This window comes from Garra rufa, chromosome 16 (assembly GCF_049309525.1).
Source record: "Garra rufa chromosome 16, GarRuf1.0, whole genome shotgun sequence".
Lineage (NCBI taxonomy): Eukaryota > Metazoa > Chordata > Actinopteri > Cypriniformes > Cyprinidae > Garra > Garra rufa.
Window position 1 is genome coordinate 758,543 of NC_133376.1, and position 22,920 is coordinate 781,462.

General features: G+C 38.3%; 1 long non-coding RNA gene across 1 annotated transcript; it reads right to left on the minus strand.

The window, feature by feature from the left end:
* Nucleotides 1–471: 471 nt before the first annotated feature.
* Nucleotides 472–2,209, minus strand: LOC141287845 (uncharacterized). The gene is made up of 3 exons (XR_012339556.1): nt 2,031–2,209; nt 1,008–1,202; nt 472–915 (listed from the first exon to the last, which is right to left on the minus strand). It is a non-coding gene; the product is annotated as an uncharacterized lncRNA (long non-coding RNA).
* Nucleotides 2,210–22,920: the final 20,711 nt, after the last annotated feature.

Below are 22,920 nucleotides of genomic sequence, written 5' to 3' on the forward strand. Positions count from 1 at the left end.
ACTTGGAATTGAAGCAGGGTCATGGCTACTACTGGCAGGTGCAGGGTCAGCTGCTCTTAACAGGGATGGAGTGGTGCGATTTTGTGGTGTTTGCGGAGGAAGACACCCTGATTCAAAGAATATACTGGGACAGTGGTGTGATGCAAAAAATAAGAGAGAGCGCAGACTTCTTTTTTTTCTACACATACCTACATGCATATCTACAGTAATAAAATGAATTATCAGTAAACAATATCTGTCTTTGTTCTTGTTGATATCTCATTATAGTGTGAGGCCTTCAAGTGGGTTGTATTAAAGTTAATTTAAATTTGTCAAGTTACTAATCAGAAAATATGTGCTAAACAGTGTTATAACACAGGATTGACCACTTGCCTTAAAGTGTACACAGCAAAGGTGAACCCACACCAATGTATTGCTAGAAGTTAAACTAATATTCAATGAGTCAGGCCCACTTTGGGGGAAATTAAACAACACAAAGGGAGACCAAGTTAATATAGATTTCAAATAAATAATTTATTAATTAAAAAAAAGTCAGTAAATGTAAGCCAAAACTAAATTGTGGTGTGAATCAGTATATTGTTTGTAAAAAAAAAAAGGAAAATGAGGCAGAGCAGCAGCCAGCCATGAAGCAAACAGTCAGATTTCTACCTGGCTCTTATGTTCTCTCCAGTCTTTGACCAGAGGTCCGTTTTGGTAGTTGCACAAGATACAAGATACAGTGAAAAGTTGGTTAATGCTCCCTGAAATAGACAAAGGGATTACAGTGTCAAAAAGTTTGTTCTCCTTAACCCGCCTGATTAGCCTTTCAACATGAACTCGCAGCCGCGCGATTGACTGTGTCTCCAGGACGTCCTGTGCTGCCATTTGGTTTGGGATCCATCCAGCCGTCTTCTCGACGGGACCTGGTTTAACACCCTGTGAATATAGGCCATAAACAATGATGAGTGTATGTGATATGTGTGTGTGTAGATGAAGTATTGAAATTGTTACATTATTCCAAGACTTGCCAGGGTTCTTGGCTTGTGCCACTGTTGTTCACTCTCCGTACAGCTCAGCACTGGTGGAACAACTGGAATGTCTAGCTGAGAATAATGTGCAGACTGGAAAAGTAGAGCCACACCATGGTTACAGAGCACTGATCCAGCTACACATGTACAGCTGTGATGGGCCAGCTCAACAGGGATTGAGTCCTTCAGCCCCACCTGCAACAAGATGTTTAAAAAATATATTTAAACAGGAGTAGCATAACTGATTTGTCATATATTTATATGGAATACTCAAGTAAACTACTATTTATTTTTATACACTGTTAGCTAGTAAAAACTTAACTTTTTTTCTTGTAAACACTGTTAGTAAAGGGATTAATCTTTTTCTTTTAATGTGGTCAGTGGAGCAGTTTAATTTGCAGGTACACTCAGAATCCTTAGACTTAGCAGAATTACATACACTTCTATACCTATCTTATGTGTTTCACCTTTCACATGGGATGTTCAGCATACCTGGAAAAACAAACTATACTACACCTACACCACTACATTGCTACTACAACACTGATTGCTGTTAGTGAAAACATAGTATTAACTAAGCGTACACTGGTCGTTTTTGACGTGAATGGGGGACATGGTCAACGAAATGAACATGGTTAACCTAGAGAAAATAAACAAAAGAACACGACTAACCCAGGAACATGGGTAACCATCTTAACACTACACTTATCCTACACTTAAACTGTGAGGTGGTTTAGATCTGTCCATTGACGGATGACAAAACCCCCTCACACACACTAACGTTACTCCTGTCACTGGATCTTTCTTGGACACTGAGAGGAAATACAAAACCCAAATGAAAAATACACACAACCAGTTGATAATCATATTAACATTACAAGGTATTTAATAACAGTAATAAAGTATGTTGTAATATTGACATGATTTAATGCGAGTTAAAATACTTCCTGCTAGCTAGTCAATGTCTAACGCTAACAGCTGATCTAGTCGCTTACAGCTGAGGTAACTGTTATCGCTACTCACCTTCAAAGTTGTGGATGTAACTTGATATGTACAATCGAAATCCTTTTACACGCTTGCAACCGGGTGCAGGTGAAGAGTGGTCAACAATCCTGTGGACATCGTTCACATCAATTTTCGGGAGGCCTTGTAAACAACGAGTGAAATATGCCATGTTTCGCAATCAAAACCTGCCGCAAACCGGAAATGGTCGACCGCACACTCAAGGCGGCGGAAGTAGAACTCCTTAGTTACGTGCACGTAGCCTATTAATAGACTAGACTAAATAAATACTAAACTGTTTTACTGAGGAATGAATCATTCACGTAGTTTAATTTGTAAATGAAAACATGCTCATTTATCGTCACACACGGGCATAAATACAATCATAAAATCAAAACTTTATTGGCATAATTGTCAGGCGTTTAAAAAAATAGCCCTAACCAGTTATTAAAATAATAATAGCCTAATAATAATAATAAATAATAAGCAATTTAGAGCTAACTACTTTTTTGTTTACAGTTTTTCTCAATTGCTTAAACACATTTCTTGAAATTATGCCTCTTATTTGCGAAACTCTAAACACAAATCCACAACTCCTAACTCATTTCCCCAAACTTCCTATATTGAGGTCAAAATGAAGCTCTCCACTCAAAACAATTCAATCTTGCTGAAAAACCAAACTTTGCTTTCAGACATGACACACAAATCCTCAAAAACAAACACACTACAATACAGTTTTACACACTGATGAGATAAATTCAAAACAATACTACAAAAACAATACAAATAAAAAAAAATTCACATGATGAACACAACAAATCTATTCCTTTGCAAGTGTTTTATTCCTTAATTTATTGTACTGTAGAGTACAGTACAAAACAGCAAAAAAACAACAAAATAATTATTCTGCCCAGCATCCTGTCTTTGATCTGGGACAGGCCAAAGAACCTCTTCAGCATCACAGGCTAAATTAGCCCTGGCCAGGCAGCAGGGGTAAAATCCTCTTGCATGCCCGATCCAACCCTGGCACTCATCAACTAAAATATATGAGACTGCTTGTCTTCTTGCCCTTGCTCTTCCTCTGTCTCTTCCATGTTGTTGTCGTCATCGTCCTCCTTCTTCTCCTCCTCCTCTTCCTCTTTCACCTCCTACTCTTCCTCTTCAAAATTACACATTACTGTATGTGGGATATTGATTGAAAAAGACTGGATAGGATTCACAGTTACACTTGTACTAGTGGTCTGACAAAAAAATAAAAATAAAATAAAAGCACACAATGTCATTGTGAAACAATGAAAAAGAGAAATATGGGCACAAAGGTGAAAATAAAAATAAGAAAGTCCACTGTCATAATTTGTAACTCCTGTGTTGTCCTCTGTCTATATATGCTTTCTAATTGAAGGTTCATGAGCTGTACCTTTGATCTATTTCAGAGAACTGCTTTATCATTGGTTGATCTATATTATCTTCATTAGTGAAAGTCAAGATTCACTTGAATAATTCATGGCAAATTTACAAAAAGTCTAATAGAAATGTGTAGAATATATGATTGACAATTTAGGACAACTAGATCAAAAATTTTGCATTTAGGTAGTGATTTATATGATGAGCTAATGACTTGATGTTTTGAGGGGTAAGACTATTGCACAGAGAACTACAGTATATAATACATTTTGAGCAACATGACAATAGCAACTGATAATGTAGGAAACTGCAGACAAATGTATATTTCATTTCTGATCTGAGAAATGCACCAAAGTGACTGAGAAAAACTTTTATCCTTTTATCTCCATCGAAGTTTCTGATTGGTGTGAAAAAACTGTAATAGGCTTCCTGCTTCCTGTCAGGCCGCGTGTTTACTCGGCGTTGAGTGTTGGTTGTAAATTGCATTTGGACTGATGATTTACGGATCTCCAATTCTGATTCAAACGCCTTATTTACAGTATGAGTCGGCAGAGGAAAAACGCGTCAGAAAACAACGAGGACGTAAAAAAGTCCATCGATCTTTTGTTCGAAGAAGTAACTGCTGTCCGGAGGCAGCAGGAACACCTCCTGGCCCTAGTGGAGGAGGTGAAAATGCTACGCATCCAAATAGAAGTCAAAGACAAACGGATTGTGGATTTGAAGCGGAGGGTGAACGAGCTCGAGCAATACTCCCGTATGAACGACCTGGTCATCACCGGTCTACCGATCAAACCACGCTCGTATGCACGCGCGGTGGTTGGGGACAATGGGGAAGAGCCAGAGCTGGAGACGCGCTCAGTGGAGCAACAGGTAGAAAGCTTTCTGCAAAGTAAAGGAGTGGAGCTAAACCTGGATTACATCGAAGCATGCCACCCTCTACCCAGGAAGAGCAACAAGAAGCCCACAGTCATCATCCGATTTGTCAATAGGAAGAATAAAACAGCAGTGTTGAAGCAAGGACGCAAACTCAAGGGAACAAATGTTTACCTGAACGAGCACTTGACAAAGAAGAATGCCGAAATAGCCTGGAAAGCAAGAGACCTCAAGAAACAACATAAAATCCAACACACATGGGTAAACAACTGTAAAATCTTTATCAAGTTGAATGGCTCAGCGGAGGAGGCCAAGATTCTCACCGTCAGAATGCCAGCTCTGATGGCTGAGTAACGAGCTGATGGCTGAGTAACGCGAGAACCCGCGAGACCAAGTGCTAGACGTAAAATGGCGGCGTCCGTCTGCTAGGAACAAACAACTTCAGTGTTATCTTTTTTTTCTTTTTTCTACCGTTTTCTCTTCTTCCACGCATCGAAAATTGGACTAAATCAATACAACTGGACTATTTGCTCTCCATTGTTCACCCTGGATCAAATCGAAGAATACATCAACGCTCACTACAACACACTCTGCTGCAACATGAACACGTCAAATAACAAAGGTAATCCCGCTTCAATCTCCAAGAGACCCCGTTCTGATTCACCTTCAACACCATCCTCACCATCTTGCTGTACCGAGGTAAGCGATATATTACGCTCAATTGAAAACAAACTTTCCGGACTCGACGCAAGAATCACAATAATAGAAGTTATTCACCAGGAATTCCAAGAATTACGTCACAGTTTAGAGTTCAGCCAAGAACAGATAGACACGCTCACCAAAGAAAATAACTTTCTAAAGGACTCAGTTCACACACTTTCCGCTCAGCTCACCTCCGTTGTCACAGAAAACAAATCGATGAAAGAAAACATTCTGGATTTACAAGCACGCAGTATGAGAGACAATCTAGTGTTCACAGGCATCCCGGATCAAACGCCAGACGACCCCGAAAAATTAATCAAGGACTTTATGACAAGACAACTCAAACTACCAGCTGAAACTGTACAAAGCATTACCTTTCACCGTGTCCATCGCATCCGTTCTCAACAAAACAACAACCGACCGCAACCTATCATCGCAAAATTTGAACACTACAAACACAAAGAACTGGTTCAAAAACAAGGCAGACAACTTAAAGGTACAGCTTACGGTCTCAACGAACAATATCCAAAGGTCATCCTCGAACGTCGAAAACAACTCTTCCCAATCCGAAAACAGAAAATGAATGAAGGAAAACGTGCAATCATAACAGTGGACAAATTATACATAGATGGACAATTATATCGTGACAAGGACATTACCCCCTGGCTTTTTTGAACACATTACTCCACATTATCTCTTTACTCATCTCCCTCATATAACTGAGTTATGTTTTTGCAATTGCACTTAGGTCTCATCCTCCCACCTCTTTAAACATTATGTCGGTCTTCAAGTTTTTTTTTGTTTGGTCATTGTTCTATTATGTACGTTTTGTTAACTCCATGTCTAAATTGTACGTCTTTCAGTATAACAATAACATTGTGTTGTCATACACACACACACAGGTACACTACCACACCTTTTCAAATACATACACTCACATATATACATATGCAGTACTAACAAGCCCATATATTAATATACATACATATCATTTACTTATTCTTTTTGTATTTTTCTGAGAAATGTCACAAATCACTTTTTTATCCTGGAATGTCCGTGGACTTGGCTCCCAGACAAAGAGGATCAAAATTTTTAATCATTTAAACAAATTACAAGCAGACATATGTCTTCTCCAAGAAACACATTTATCTGAATCCGATCAAAACAAAATCAAATCATCACAGTATCATTTATATTCTGCCCACTACAACACGAAACAGAGAGGAGTATGTATTTTAATAAATAAAAAAATATCATTTGTTCATAACAGCACAATTACAGACCCAGAGGGACGTTTTATCATAATTAATATTTCAATTAACAATAACTCACTCACAATAGGAAACGTATATGGCCCAAATACAGATGACCCATCTTTTTTTCAGAATTTTTTTTCTTCCATTTCAAATATTTCTAATTGTCCAATCATAATAGCAGGTGATTTCAACACAGTTTTAGATCCAACTACAGATAGATGTAACAACACTGACAATAAACGCATCTGGAAATCTGCAGAAACCATAAAACAGTTCATGTGTGATCTTGGTCTTGGCGATAGTTGGCGCCTCCAGCATCCGGACATTAAAGCATTCTCATTTTTTTCACCAGTTCATCATTCATATTCTCGCATTGACTTTTTTCTCACCAGTAATTCTATTATCTCCAATATTTCCGAATCAAAGATACACCCAATAATCATTAGTGATCATGCTCCATTAACATTAACATTGAATATAACCACTGCACATAAACCCATTTCTAGATGGAGATTTAATACCTCACTTCTACAAGACCACGATTTCAACAGTTACTTTGAAAGAGAGTGGGCATGCTTTCTAGAGATAAATGACTCCCCGGAAATATCCCCATCTCTTCTGTGGGAAACAGGAAAGGCAGTATTAAGAGGCAAAATAATTTCATATTCCACTTACAAAAAAAAAGAAAGAGAAAGAACAACAAGACGAACTAGAACAGAAAATTAAAGAACTAGAAGACATCAACATAAATAACCCAACAGAAGAAACACAGGATATGCTAAGAAAATATAAATCACAACTAAATAAACTAATTAATATGCATACTCAATTCCTTATTCAGAGACTACGACAAGAACACTTCCATCATAGTAATAAATCTGGTAAATACCTGGCTAATCAAATCAAACACAACAAAGAAAAAACAACTATATCAGTCATTAAGGACTCAGCAGGGACACCCACCAACTCACCAGAAGAAATAAATCAAATCTTTCAAAAATTTTACAGTAAACTATATTCCCCTGAAAAGAATCCATCCCAGGATGACATAAATCTGTTTCTTAGCAATATTAATTTACCCCAACTTAACAAACAGCAAATAGATACTCTAGAATCGCCTTTATCAGAACAAGAACTATCTAATGCTCTTAAACACATGCCCAACAATAAATCACCAGGTCCTGATGGCTTCCCTGCTGAGTTCTACAAACACTTTTGGTCTATTTTATCACCACTTTTCATCCGGTTGATATGCGAATCAAAACAAAAATCAAAACTTCCAGACACCATGAACACAGCCACAATTGCACTCCTCCTCAAGCCCAATAAAGATCCAACATTACCGTCAAGTTATCGCCCAATCTCACTAATTAACGTAGACACTAAAATAATTGCTAAAGCTCTTTCCCATAGAATAGAAAGAATCATGCCAACTATAATCCATCCCGACCAAACCGGTTTCATTAAAGGTAGACAAGCATCAAACAATACCCGCAGACTCATAAACCTAATTCACCACTCATCAATAAACAAAAACAAATCTGTCATAATCACTCTTGATGCGGAAAAAGCTTTTGATAAAGTAAACTGGAAATTCCTGTTTTCCACATTAGAGAGGTTTGGTTTTGGGGAGTCATTTATTAACTGGATTAAAATTCTCTACACATCACCCTCAGCCACTGTCATTACTAACGGACTAACATCACGCAGCTTCACTCTACACCGGGGAACTAGACAAGGATGCCCACTCTCTCCATCTCTATTCACCATATTCATAGAACCGCTTGCAGCAGCTATCCGTCAAAACAACTACATCGAAGGAATTCAAACATTAAACATACACCATAAAATAAGTCTTTACGCTGATGATATATTATTATACTTACAAAACCCCCAAAAATCATTACAAGAAACAATAAAACTCATTGATAACTTTTCAAACATTTCTGAATACTCAATTAACTGGAATAAATCGGCTATACTTCCATTAAATTCCACCAGTGTGGATGTGACATCCCAAACATCACAAATCCCTTTGTGCACCAATTACATCACATATTTGGGTATCAATGTTTCCGCCAAGCTGTCAGAGTTGTTTGCACTCAATTATACCTCATTACTAAAAAGAATAGATGATGATCTTCAACGTTGGATGAAATTACCATTATCAATCATGGGCAGAATATCAGTAATAAAAATGTCTATACTCCCAAAAATAAACTACTTATTTTCAATGATTCCAACACAGCCCACTCGTATCTGGTTCAAATCTTTAGATTCAATTATTACAAAATTCTACTGGAAAAACAAGACCCCAAGAATTAAATTAACAACCCTACAGAAACCAAAATCACAAGGTGGATTAGAAGCACCACATTTTTATAATTATTTTCTGGCAAATCAACTCCAAAACATATACAAATGGATTCAACCTAACTCATCAGAATACACATGGCAAGATATTGAACAATCAATCTGCAAAGACATTAGCATCTCAGAATTACCTTTTCACAGTCAAACAATCAAAAAACATCACTGTTTTAAAATGCCAACAATAGAAGCAACTCTGACAGCCTGGTGGAAGTTCCATCAGATCACAAATTCCCCACTCATACCATGTAAATACACCCCAATTTGGAATAACCCTGATTTTTTAGCTAACAAGAAGCCACTTAACTTCCGCACATGGGCAGATAAGGGAATCACACAACTACAGCATATTATTAATAACAACAACCTGGCACCATTTTCCCATATAGCCCAGACATACAGCATTGGGAGTAATTGCTTCTTAGAATATTTACAAATCAAATCGTCAATTAAATCAAAATTACTTAACCAACCAATCAATCTAGACCTTTCCCCTCAAATCTCCGAGTTTATTAATATATCTTCCTCCAAAAAATTACTCTCCAAAATATACAAAATGATATCAAAATCAGACAACGCATTAGTTTTACCAACCACCAAATGGGAATCAGACCTATCCATTACTCCCAATGCTGATTTCTGGACTCAAATTTGCAAAAACATATACTCCATGACTAAAAATGCTAACTTACAACTCATACAGTATAAAGTACTTCACAGAACTCATCTAACTGGGCAGAAATTATTTAAAATGGGTTTCACCTCAGAGACATGTTCACATTGCACGCAAAACACCCCTGACACTTATCTTCACGCCTTATGGCATTGCACTTCAATTAAAACATTTTGGGAAAAGGTTACCGACTCACTCTCCAACCTTATGGGATGTCACATCCCATTGTCTCCCTCCCTCTGCATACTAGGTGACATATCCACAATAGATATAAATAATTCAAATGGTCAACTGCTGTTGGTGTTCCTAACTATTGCCAAGAAAACTATCCTCATGAACTGGAAATCAAGAAATACCATTTATATTTCATCCTGGAAAAACTTATTAACAGAATACATCTCTATTGAAGATCCTCTTTGTCTGGAGTCATTCCCCAACAACACCTTCATCAGTACTTAAACAAGAGGTGGGGGGGGAGAGGGGGTTAGGAAGAGATAGAAACGGTGTCTAATACTTAATCAAATTAAATATCCAAGGGAAGGGAGAGGGGAGGGAGGGGAGAAGGAGAAAGGGGGAGGGAGGGAAGGAAAGGAAAGAAAAAAAAAAAAACCTTTACGTACTGCTTTATTTCCCCTCTTGTTCTATTTACTCTATTCGTTCTATTTCTGCTGTTTCTCTTAATTTGTATATCTATTATCCTTTTTTTTTTTTTTTTTTAGTTCAATTCTTTTATTTATAAGTGAAGGAAGAGAAAAGAAAAAAAAAAGAAAAGAAGGGAAAGAAAGGAAGGGAAGGGGAAAGGGGAGAAAAAATGAAAAAAAAAGAAAAAAAACATTGAAGGAGAAAAAAAAAAAGGAAAAAGAAAAAAAAAAAAAAAAAAAACATTCGCAGGGCAAGGGTGATGTGGGCACGGCAGCCTGGGCATTGCACTGGACTGTTCCATGCTAAACATCATACCTTTTTAATGCATCACAAAGCAACTGACACACATATAATATCCACTTATAATATAACTTCCACCTCCTCATATAATTATTAATGTTGTTTTATTATTACTATCAATATGAGTATATTATAATTATCACTATTTACCTCTTTCAATCTTATTATCACCACTATTATTATTATTATTGTAATATTTCTTTCCATTCTTTTTTTTATTTTTATTATTATTAATATCATTATTAATATTATTTTCCTTTAGCGTCTTATGTTTTTTCCCCTTCCTCCTCTTCTACTTCTATTTCTACTCTTTGTTCCTTTTTTCTAATTTTTTTTTTTTTTTTTTGCTGCTCTTTCCTTTTTCTTCTTCTTCTTCTTCTTCTTATTATTATTAATATTATTATTATTATTATTATTATCATTTGTCCTCTTCCTGATTTCCCAACCTCCCCTCACCTCTTCATTACTATCATTACTTATACTTTTGTTATTATTATTATTATTATTATTATTATTATTATTATTATTATTATTATCATTTATCCCCTTCTTGATTTCCCAACCTCCCCTCACCTCTTCATTACTATCATTACTTATACTTTTGTTATTATTATTATTATTATTATTATTATTATTATTATTATCATTTGTCCCCTTCCTGATTTCCCAAACCTCCCCTCACCTCTTCATTACTATCATTACATATACTTTTGTTATCATTACTATTATTACTGTTCTGATTTGTCCTTTTGTTATCTTATCATCATTATCAAGTATTTCTACCATTGTCATTTTTCAAGTTGCTGATGTAGTAGCAGTTATCGTAGTAGTAGAGATTGTAGTAGTAGTTGTGGTTGTAGTTGTAGCAGTTATTGTAGTAGTAGTTGTGGTTGTTGAAGTAGTAGTTGTAGTAGTAGATGTTGTAGTAGTAGTATTCGTAGTCACTCCTTACCACTGATTGATTTCTTTACATTTGTTTTATCTGTTATTTGTTTTCTTATACTGATTTATACATGTTTATGTATGTATGATTATTTGCATATATATATATATATATTTTTTTTTTTCTCTCCCCTCTATCACCTGTTTTCCAAAGTATGTACTGTGACACGTCCACCCAGTTACCTTTACATGCACACGCACACACACACAAACGCACACATCTGTTAGTTCCTGACTGTATTGGTTTTGTTTTGCCTGTCTTGTCTGTTTGTTTGTTTATTTGTTTTCCCTGTTTGTGATCCCAATTTATGTACACCTTGCATATAATAATAAAAAAAAAAAAAAAAAAAAAAAAAAAGAATGCCAGCTCCTCCGTCAGCAGCACCACACGCAAGTGTTGTGGTACTCTCCTGAATGTGGATCAAAGACTGACATGTAAGAGAAGAAATTGAAAAAAAAAAGAGATTCTCACCGTGAGACATTTGGAAGAACTGGACGAGTATCAATGAACGTAAAGAGTCAACGCATATTCCGACGTGTATACATCAAGGTAACTTCTGATTTAGTTGAACTATGAAAACTACAGTATGTCCAATCTAAAGGACAATAATACTGAACTATTGCAGAGGATCCATGAACTCCAACTGCTGGACCTGAATATGTTTAGATATACAGAATACAATAATCATGATATAGAGACAGACATTGACCCGGACAATAATTTTCTTTCTTTTGCTAATATTAATTGCAAGTATTATACTAATGCACAGTATAATACTAACTTGATTACAAAGGGTAAACTGTCTATTATTCATTTTAATAGTCGAAGTATGTACTCCAATTACAGTGAAATATGTGACTATTTAGAGTCATTTGTTCATCCTTTTAGTGTCATAGCAATATCAGAAACGTGGTTTAATGAAGACAAAGGAATCAACTTCGAAATAAATGACTATGACCTCAACTACATCAATAGACAAAACAAAATAGGTGGTGGTGTAGCATTGTATGTCCACAAAACAATGCAGTTTTCAATAGTAAATAGTTTGTCAATAGCACTTGATAATGTGATGGAATGTGTAACTATTGAACTAAAAAATGAAAAGCAAAAGAATATTATCATAAGTTGTGTCTACAGGTCACCTGGATCAAATGTAGACTTATTTAATGAATGCATGGTGAAACTGTTTTCTGAAGTTACAAATAAGCCCTTATTTTTATGTGGGGATTTCAATATTGACCTTTTGAACTCAAACAAACACAAACCTACCTGTGAATTTGTTGATAGGATGTATAGTATGTCCTTATTTCCATCAATCACAAAGCCCAGTAGGATCACCTCTCACAGTGCAACATTAATTGATAACATCTTTACTAACAACTTTTTAAACAACACTGTTAATGGTCTATTGATCTGTGATATCACCGACCATTTACCAGTCTTTACTATATATGACTGTAATGTTAGTAAACGTAATATAACCTGTAATGTGAATTATAGACGAGTACAAACTGAGGAAGCTATTAATGGGTTTAATGAAGAATTAAGGTCACATGATTGGAACACTATTTATGGAGAGATGCAAACTGATGTGGCTTACAATAATTTTATAGAAATATTTACTTCCTTGTACAACAAGCACTGTCCCATCAGAGTATTTAGTAAACCGAAAAGAAATTTAAAATGCCCTTGGATTTCCAAAGGCCTGCAGAATGCATGTAAGAAGAAAAATAACCTTTATAAATTGTTTGTTAAATTGAAAACCAAAGAAGCTGAGGATAGATACAAACTATACAAAAATAAATTGACAGCTATAATGAGAATGGCGAAAAAACAATATTATGAAAATCTATTACTAGCTAATAAATCAAACATAAAAAGAACCTGGGCAGTATTAAATAGTATCATTAAGCAAGGATTTAATAAAACGGATTACCCGGAATATGTTGTTGACTCTAATGGAAAAAACTATGACATGAATAAATTAGTAAATGATTTCAATAATTTTTTTGTAAATGTTGGCCCTGATTTAGCAGCCAAAATTCCAAATCAAGAATTAGAGTTGAACTTTGAAAGAAACGACCATACTATTTTCCTCTCTCCTGTCAGTGAGTGTGAAATAATGAATATTGTGCAAAAATTAAAAAACAAGTTATCCACAGACTGTCACTCAATCAATATGGTACTAATAAAAAAGATAATTACAAGTATTATAAAGCCTCTAACACATATCTGCAACCTGTCGCTTAAAAACGGCTGTGTGCCAAGAAAAATGAAAATTGCTAAGATCATACCTTTGTTCAAAAATGGAAATAGGAATCATTTTACTAATTACAGACCCATTTCACTCCTTCCTCAATTTTCAAAAATCCTTGAAAAGGTTTTTGACAAACGGTTAGAAAAATTCATAAATAAGCATAAGCTAATTAATGAAGGACAATATGGGTTCAGACCCAACAGATCTACTTCAATGGCCATAACTGATGCTACAGAAGAAATATCAAAGGCATTGACAAAGAAAAAACAAGCAATAGGAATTTTTATTGATCTAAAAAAAGCGTTTGACACCATCAATCATGATATACTATTTAAGAAATTAGAGCGATATGGAATACGGGGGGTGGCTGGGAAATGGGTGAAAAGTTATTTGAGCGACAGAGTACAGTATGTCCAAATGGGTGAGCTTTCTTCTGGATGTCTTGACATTGCTTGTGGTGTCCCCCAGGGGACAGTACTGGGCCCCAAATTGTTTAATTTGTATATAAATGATATTTTTAATGTTTCTCAGTTGGTTAAATGTGTATTGTTTGCTGACGACACAAACATTTTCTATAGTAACGTCAGTTTGGAGCAACTTATCAGCGTTATAAACAAAGAACTAAGTAAATTTAAAAAATGGATGGAAAGTAACAAATTATCCTTAAACCTAGATAAATCTAAAGTGATGTTTTTTGGAAAGTATCAAGCCATTTCACAGAAACTGGTTGAGATAGATGGAGCACAAATTGAAAATGTTCAGGAAATAAAATTTTTAGGTGTAACGATAGACCAGAAGTTAAGTTGGAATGCCCACATCAGACATATAACTACTAAAGTCTCCAAAAGCCTTGCTATAATTAGTAGAGTTAAACATATCCTTGATCAAAATGCACTCCATACCTTGTATTGTTCCTTAATACAGCCATATCTAATCTACTGTGTAGAGGTATGGGGCAATAATTATAAAAATGTGTATAAAAATGCCTATTTTGAACACACAAATCCTCTCTTTCTTAAATCAAAGTTATTAAAAATGCAGGATCTTGTAAAATTATATAATGCACTGTTCATGTTTAAAGTATATCACTATTTATTACCTGTGAACATTCAAAACATGTTTTCCCTTAAAGAGCAGTCGTACAGTTTGAGAGGATTTGGGAACTTTGTGGTCCCAATGGCGGGTTCCACCAGGAGGAGTTTTTCTATGTCTGTATGTGGGGTCACCTTGTGGAATAATTTGGGGCTTGAATTTAAGCAATGTCAAAGCATTCACCTTTTCAAACGTCTTTACAAACAAAAGGTCTGGTCCTATTACAAAGATAATGAGGTTTGATTGTATTCATGTTGAGTGGAGTGTTGGATTAGCTGTTATTTACCTTTATGGTATTACGTCTACCATTGTTGGTAGCTGTTCGGCATTTGTTATGTACCCTTGTGGTATTCCATCTACCATTGTTGGTATTCGATATTCATTGTTACTTGAGTTAATATCTGTATGAATATGTATAGTATGTATGTGTGGTTTGGCATATGTGTAACTATAATACTGTTTCTTAATGAGGTATTATTATTACTATTATTTATTTTATATATATATATAAATAATTTTATTTTTCCTTCTCTCTTTGAGATAGTTGAAGTAGGAAGCAGCTATTTTGTTTGTATTTTATTTTGTTTGTATTCTTTGACAGACTGGGGTGGGGTTCAATAAGTTTTACTTCTCCCCACTCCATTTCAAGCATAAGCATATAAGTTATTATTATTACTATTATTATTCTTATGTATTTTTTTTTTCTGCTGTTACACTATTTGCTTGAAAAAAAAAAAATAAAAAAAAATAATAAAAAAAATACATAATACATTTTGAGCAACATGACAAGAGACTAGATGATGTGGATGTTGAACAAGTAGTTTTGACAATTTCATTTATGATCTGAGAAATGCACCAAAGTGACTGAGAAAAACTGTAAGCTGACTTTGGCTCTTTTATCTCCACCGAAGCTTCTGATTGGCGTGTGCTAAATTTTGAGTCCTAGTGTTTCCACTTGGGTAATTGTGTGCTAATTGAGCTCAAACTTCGCAGACTTGAGTGAACAATATTGAATGCTTGTGCTTTCTAAATGACCACATGGTGTAAGCACTGAGAAATGTAGGGATTTGTGTGTAGAGTTTTGAAGTAACAGTTCACCAAATTTAACTCATGTGTCAAAGCAGGGAATAGTGTTTATTGTTTAGGGAAATGGGTGTGCTTTTTCAAAAATGGCGTTATAGTTTTGAAATTTTAGTTCAAAAGACTGGTTATAGTGTTTTAGCAATTGAGAAAAACTGTATTGTGAATCGCTTAACCTAAACAACTTTCTGTATATGCTATTTGCCATATATTTAGCAAATATTGTAAACGACAATTATACCAATAAAATTTTGACTTTATGATTGTATTAATGTCCATGTGTGACGATAAACGATTTACAAATGGAACGTGAATGATTCACTCGTCAATGAAACACTATATAGGTTATCTATTAATTAGACGAAATAAAATGAATATATATATGTTAAATTCAACCTATAAACTGCATTCCAGTAAAAATCCCAGCCATATCAAAGCTTTAATGGCATGTCAGCATTTATCATTTAGATTCAGAATGTTAAGAGATCGAAATGAAGGGAAAAATAACAAATATATAAACGAATAATACAATTATTACGGAAAAAAGAGGATCAATTAATGGACTGTGGGATGCATAAAATGTTTTTTGCAGGGCTATTTAATTTGTAATACTTTATGTAATATTTATTCATGATAAACTTTTGAATGCTGTCTACTGTCACAGGGAGTCAGACTGAGACGTGCGGATCCATTTGCAGCATTTATTGAGATGTGTCAACAGGCAAGAGTAAACACCAGAAAACAGGAACAACGTAGGTAATCCGGGAAACAGTTCAATACTCAAGCAATGGTCGCAATGGCAGGCAGCAGGAATCAATAACGGGGTACACAGTCCAGAGTCATACACAGGAAATCCAACACAGAGATAAACGCTTAGAATTACAACCATAGGAAAAATAAGACTTCGCAAGGTGGCTGTGTGTGTGAGTGGCTTAAATGCAGACAGTGTGATGAGGTGCAGCTGTGAGCAGTAATCAGTAAAGTGAGAGCAGGTGAATGCAGTGATTAGAGCAGTGGCTTGTGGGGAATGAAGTCCATGAAGTGTGGTGCAAGAGTTCATGATGACAGGATAGACCAGATATGTGACAGAGCCCCTCCCCAAGGAGCGGCTTCCAGACGCTCTAACCACCTAATACAACCTGGAGGGTGGTGGAGCGGAGGCGGAACAGGGGGAGGGATGGAGGGCCAGGTCCATGTAGGGGTACTGGAACCATGAACTGAGGCGGAGCCGACGGAGGGAGAAGCCATGGCAGAGGAAGGGTTGGCTCCTGCATGGGGCCGACCGACGGAGGTGGAGCCGGTGGAGCCCGAGGCGGAACCGGAGAGTCGATGGTCCTGGGCGACACAGAGGATCCGGAGGGCCAAGGCGGAACCCAAGGCTCTGGCGACCCCGGCGGAGATGGAGGTCCGGAGGTACGCAGCGGAGCCGGAGTGACAGAGGATCGAGGCTGTGCCCACGGGAGGGAGGAGGTCCACAGAGCCGGCAGGACGGAGTGACGAGGCGCAGCTGGAGGAGTAGAGTCCAGAGGCGAAGGTGGGGCGACGACTGACCGGGGCGGAGCCGGAGAGACGATGGAGCCCGGAGGAGCTGGTGGGCCGACGGCCGACAACGGAGACGAGGGAGCACAGAGCCGGGGTGGAGCCGCAGGGTCGGAGGGCCGAGGTGGAGTCCAGGACTCTGAGACTGGAGGTGATGATGAGGGATCCCTCAGTCTGGACACCGATGGAGACTGGCAGTCCCACGGCAAGTCCTCTGCACCGAAGGTGGGATGTGGGTGAGCAGAGGGACTGTCAGGAGACAGAGGTGGCGGGACTGGAGCAGCATGGAGGGTGGGTGGGAACAGTCCATGCATGAGCTCCTTGACCAGAACCGGGCAGACAGGAATCTCAGGATGACTGGATGGAACCAGCGGAGTCTCTGGAAGGCTGGGCGGAACCAGCGGAGGCTCTGGAAGGCTGGGCTGAACCAGCGGAGTCTCTGGAAGGCAGGGCTGAACCAGCGGAGTCTCTGGAAGGCTGGGCGGAACCAGCGGAGTCTCTGGAAAGCTGGGCGGAACCAGCGGAGTCTCTGGAAGGCTGGGCGGAACCAGCGGAGTCTCTGGAAGGCTGGGCGGAACCAGCGGAGCCTCTGGAAGGCTGGGCGGAACCAGCGGAGGCTCTGGAAGGCTGGGCTGAACCAGCGGAGTCTCTGGAAGGCTGGGCGGAACCAGCGGAGTCTCTGGAAGGCTGGGCGGAACCAGCGGAGTCTCTGGAAGGCTGGGCGGAACCAGCGGAGGCTCTGGAAGGCTGGGCTGAACCAGCGGAGGCTCTGGAAGGCTGGGCTGAACCAGCGGAGGCTCTGGAAGGCTGGGCTGAACCAGCGGAGCCTCTGGAAGGCTGGGCTGAACCAGCGGAGTCTCTGGAAGGCTGTCTTGAGGAGCGGGCTCTGGACGACGCTCTTGTGAAGCGGGCTCTGGACGACGCTCTTGTGAAGCGGGCTCTGGACGACGCTCTTGTGAAGCGGGCTTTGGACAACGCTCTTGAGGAGCGGGCTCTGGACAACGCTCTTGAGGAGCGGGCTCTGGAGAACTGGACGACCCCAGCGGAGATTCAGGAGGGCTGGGCGTCTCCAGCGGAGACTCTGGAAGAGCAGGCTCTGAGCGAGCGGTCACTGGAGGGCGCTCTGGTGGCGCAGTCACTGGAGGGCGCTCTGGCGGCGCAGTCACTGGAGGGCGCTCTGGCGGTGCAGTCACTGGAGGGCGCTCTGGCGGCGGAGACTCTGATTTGACGGTAGCCATCTTAGGTGCAGACTCAGGTTTGGCGGCCATCTTGGCCGGGGACTCAGGTGTGGCAGCCATCTTGCTTGCAGACTCTGGCGTGGCAGCCATCTTGCTTGCAGACTCTGGCGTGGCAGCCATCTTGCTTGCAGACTCTGGAGGGGCAGCCATTTTGCGAACAGGCTCTGGACTAGCAGACATCTTAGGCTGTGGCTCTGAGCTGGAACTTACTGTGGGAAGATGGTCCTCCTCCACAATTCCTACAGTAAAAGGAGAGCCACACAACGAAAGAGCAAGATCCATATAAGATTGCAACGTCCAGCCCGGTTCAAACATTGGCATGAGGGAAGCCAATGGCTCTAAGAGTCCTCCACGGAAGAAAATCATCAGGCAGTGATCATCCATCGTAAACCGATTAGCCAATTCAATGAAGGCCATAACAAAATCCTCGATTGTCCGCTCACCCTGCTTGAGCAGCATGATCTGTACCATGGGATTCATGCTGGAACCGGATGACACCATAATAGCTGCTGGATCCTTGTAGTGGCGAAGTCTTCTGTCACAGAGAATCAGACTGAGACGTGCGGATCCATTTGCAGCATTTATTGAGATGTGTCAACAGGCAAGAGTAAACACCAGAAAACAGGAACAACGTAGGTAATCTGGGAAACAGTTCAATACTCAAGCAATGGTCGCAATGGCAGGCAGCAGGAATCAATAACGGGGTACACAGTCCAGAGTCATACACGGGAAATCCAACACAGAGATAAACGCTTAGAATTACGACCATAGGAACAATAAGACTTCATAAGGTGGCTGTGTGTGTGAGTGGCTTAAATGCAGACAGTGTGATGAGGTGCAGCTGTGAGCAGTAATCAGTAAAGTGAGAGCAGGTGAATGCAGTGATTAGAGCAGTGGCTTGTGGGGAATGAAGTCCATGAAGTGTGGTGCAAGAGTTCATGATGACAGGATAGACCAGATACGTGACATCTACATCTCGCACAGACAGCATTCGCATATACAGCATTGCCTATTGTTAATATAATAACTTAATATTGTATTAATTTCTATAACAATATAATCATTTCTCAAAATAAATTATTAATAAACCTATCTCTGATAATCCTGGGTTATGGTCACGCAGGTTTGTTTATGCATTAAACATAAGGATGTCGTTACCTCGACAAAATGATCTCGTGGCCACGACATAATATGACGTTCCCACGAGTTAATATGACGTTCCCACAAATTAATATCTCGTGGCAATGACATACAGTAATATGACGTTCCCACGAGTTTATATGTCGTGGCCACGACAAACATAAGTGAACCGAAGGTGTCCCCTCCAGGTCACCGTCCAAACGAGTCTTTTAGCTTGCAGCAATGTTTGCTGCCGCTTCAGTTCAGTGCATTACATGACTGCCCCCTACTGATCATTTCTTTCCTGTGTCAGTGTATTTTCTGAGATCCCTCAGAATACACCGGCGTCACGCGAGATCACTTTACTTCCCATGCGCATTTTAAATGGCCAGATCTGTACATCTTTTAATAAAGCTTGCACATGGATCCATACTTCAGTCTCCAGACCCCAATCGTGACAACAGTAGACCTCTATCTTTAAGCCCTTTCAAGCCACAAGCTTTTCCAAAAAAAAAAAAAAAACCTGGTGCCTAAAGGATTTAATTCGTCATTGTCATTAGGGTATGTCTCCAAAACCTTTAAAGTGGCTGTTATTAAGTCTTTCATTAAAAAAACACAACTTGACCCCAACAAATTAATTAATTACAGACCAATCTCAAATCTCCCTTTTTTGTCAAAGATATTAGAATAGGTAGTATCCTCACAATTATGTTCCTTCTTACAGAAAAATCTCTTTAACCTGGCCTACACTTAACACATTTCTATATTGTTAGGCTGCATTAATTAGGTCAGCCGGAACCGGGAACACTTCCCATAACACCTGATGTACTTGTTGCATCTACACTAGTATTAGTCTGTTTCATTCTTATTCCGAGGTCACTGCAACCGCCAGATCCAGTCTATACCCAGCCCAGATGGTGGATCAGCACCTAGAGATGACCTCAACAGCCCTGAATGTCAGCAGAGACCACATCAAATAGATGAGCCCCGGAGACAGATCATCAGTAAATAACTTCTCACCTAGACGGCTGTTGGCGCAAGACCACGGGAACCAGATGAGTCCTTTGCAAATCTGACTTTACTGCAACATAGAACTTTTTTTTATACTGTAATTAATTTAATACTGTAAAGTTGCTTTAAAACAACATGTATTGTTAAAAGTGTTGTATAAATAAAGGTGATTGATTATTTAAAAACATACTTTTTCATCATTATTTTTTTTAATCTATTTCATTTGTTTATGAATAATTGAACCCTTCTCTGTGGACACAATGTTTTTGATGTAGTGAGAAGACAATACGTCTCACAGCTTTGATATAATAATGAAAGAATTAAATTGAAGGGGACAATTGTGTTAAATGCGTTGTATTAGTAATCCCTTATAGCATTAACAATTTGAAGATATTTTAATTTTTTAAATATAATAGCAGATATTATTGCTGAACATGTTTTGTCTCATGTCTCAAGAATAAGTGATGTACATGTTACATTTTTCTTAGTGTTTGTAGTTAAATAAAGACCTATTATCCAATTTATTTTAATAAATTATTGTAAGAAAAAGAAAAACATGATGCAGGTTAGCCTGCATGTTTAATGGCACAGCAAAACCCTCAGTGTTAAATAAAGTCTGCTAAGTTTTCATATGGTCCCTATAGTAAAAGTAACACTGAAGCAGGGTTGCAGTTAGGGAAATAGATTCACTTTACAAGACTGGACATTCATCATAACACTTGCAGTTAATATGCTGAATCACTGAAGATAAGAGGAACAACAAGAACAGAAAAAAGAGAAGAGACGAGCAGACAGAACTACAACTGACTCACAACCACACAGCCAACACAGCCTTAGATGAAATCAGTGATATCTCACCAAAGGTTGCTTAAACAACTTTAAACACATCAAGACAGTGTTCACTTATTATAATCGGATCTGGCTTTCTTTTTTATGGTCTGTTTTGAAGTCACCATTATGGTGATTTGTACACTTGGCCCTTGATTTTGTTTGAATTAATTCTACTTCAGCAATTGTTAAAAAAGTGCATGCTTTCACTGTTGTCTACAATATTCCATGCTTCTGACAGCAATGACATACCCTTTGCTAAGTAAACTTTTTGGAATCAGTAATTGACCCTGGTTTTTGAACAAACCATTTGCATTTTTTCAAATCTTTGTTTTAGTTTCGCAATGTACACACGCTCTTTTTAACTGATTTGAACTGATTAGTGCTCAGATCCTTTGAAACAGAAGATCAATATTTTGAAACATTTCACCAGCTTTCATTTTTACTTATTCTTATCTATATGGAAATGTAATATATGACACATATTCCCCTATATCAGTAGTGATGTTGTCATATATGTTAAGGCAATATATTATCACATATATGTATCTTCTGGATATATAGGTTTATAACATATATTAAATATCCATAGTACATTTTATATAAACATATATTTAAAGTTTGTATATGGTTATTTTTTATGTTAACAAAATATATTGAGTTTATTAGCCATATATGCCTAAAAGATTCCACTTATTGTAAATCATATAACAAAATTACTTTTTGCTTAACTTTATTGATTGTTTCAATTCAGTTTTCTGAAGAGAAAGTTCAGATGAATATATAACATGTTAAAAAATGTCAATAAACTAAGCCTAAATGTAAACGATTGGATAAGTTACTTGTTGTAGAAAATAGCTATAGGGAAAAACACTTAATTTAACTGTTTAACTGTTGTTGTTAACAACATTGCTCCCCTGAAGATGAAGTGCTCTACTAAAAAATCTGCTCCTTGGTTTAATGACTCCATTTGTTCACTTAGACAAAATTGTAGCTATGCAGAAGGCAAGTGGCATAAGGACAGGTTACAGGTGTCCTATGACATGTTAAGGGAGTTTTCCAGAAAGCTGTTATGTCTGCTAAATTAAAATTTCTTTCAAAAATTGTCTCCAAAAAATCACCATCGACCAAGAAGGGAACTCTCACTGCATCTCGCTGCAGCATGACTCGTGTCTGAAGAATATATAGAAAAACTACACGAAATGGCCCGGCGACAATGTATGACGTCACCGCGGTGTGAACGTCGCTGCCGCTGCGTCACTACCGGGCGACCACAGCATAAAGAGGTCTTCCAGCATGTATAATCAGACCTCTACAAATGATTCAGAATGCAGCAGCACGGCTGGTCTTCAATGAGCCCAAAAAGGCCCATGTCACACCTCTCTTCATATCTCTGCACTGGCTACCGGTTACGGCTCGCATCAAATTCAAGACACTGATGCTGGCATATAGGACAGCCACCGGCTCATAACCCGCTTACCTCCATTCACTACTACGAATCTACACTCCCTCCAGAAGTCTGAGATCCTCTAGTGAAAGACGCCTCATTGTACCACCACAGAGAGGCACGAAATCACTTTCCAG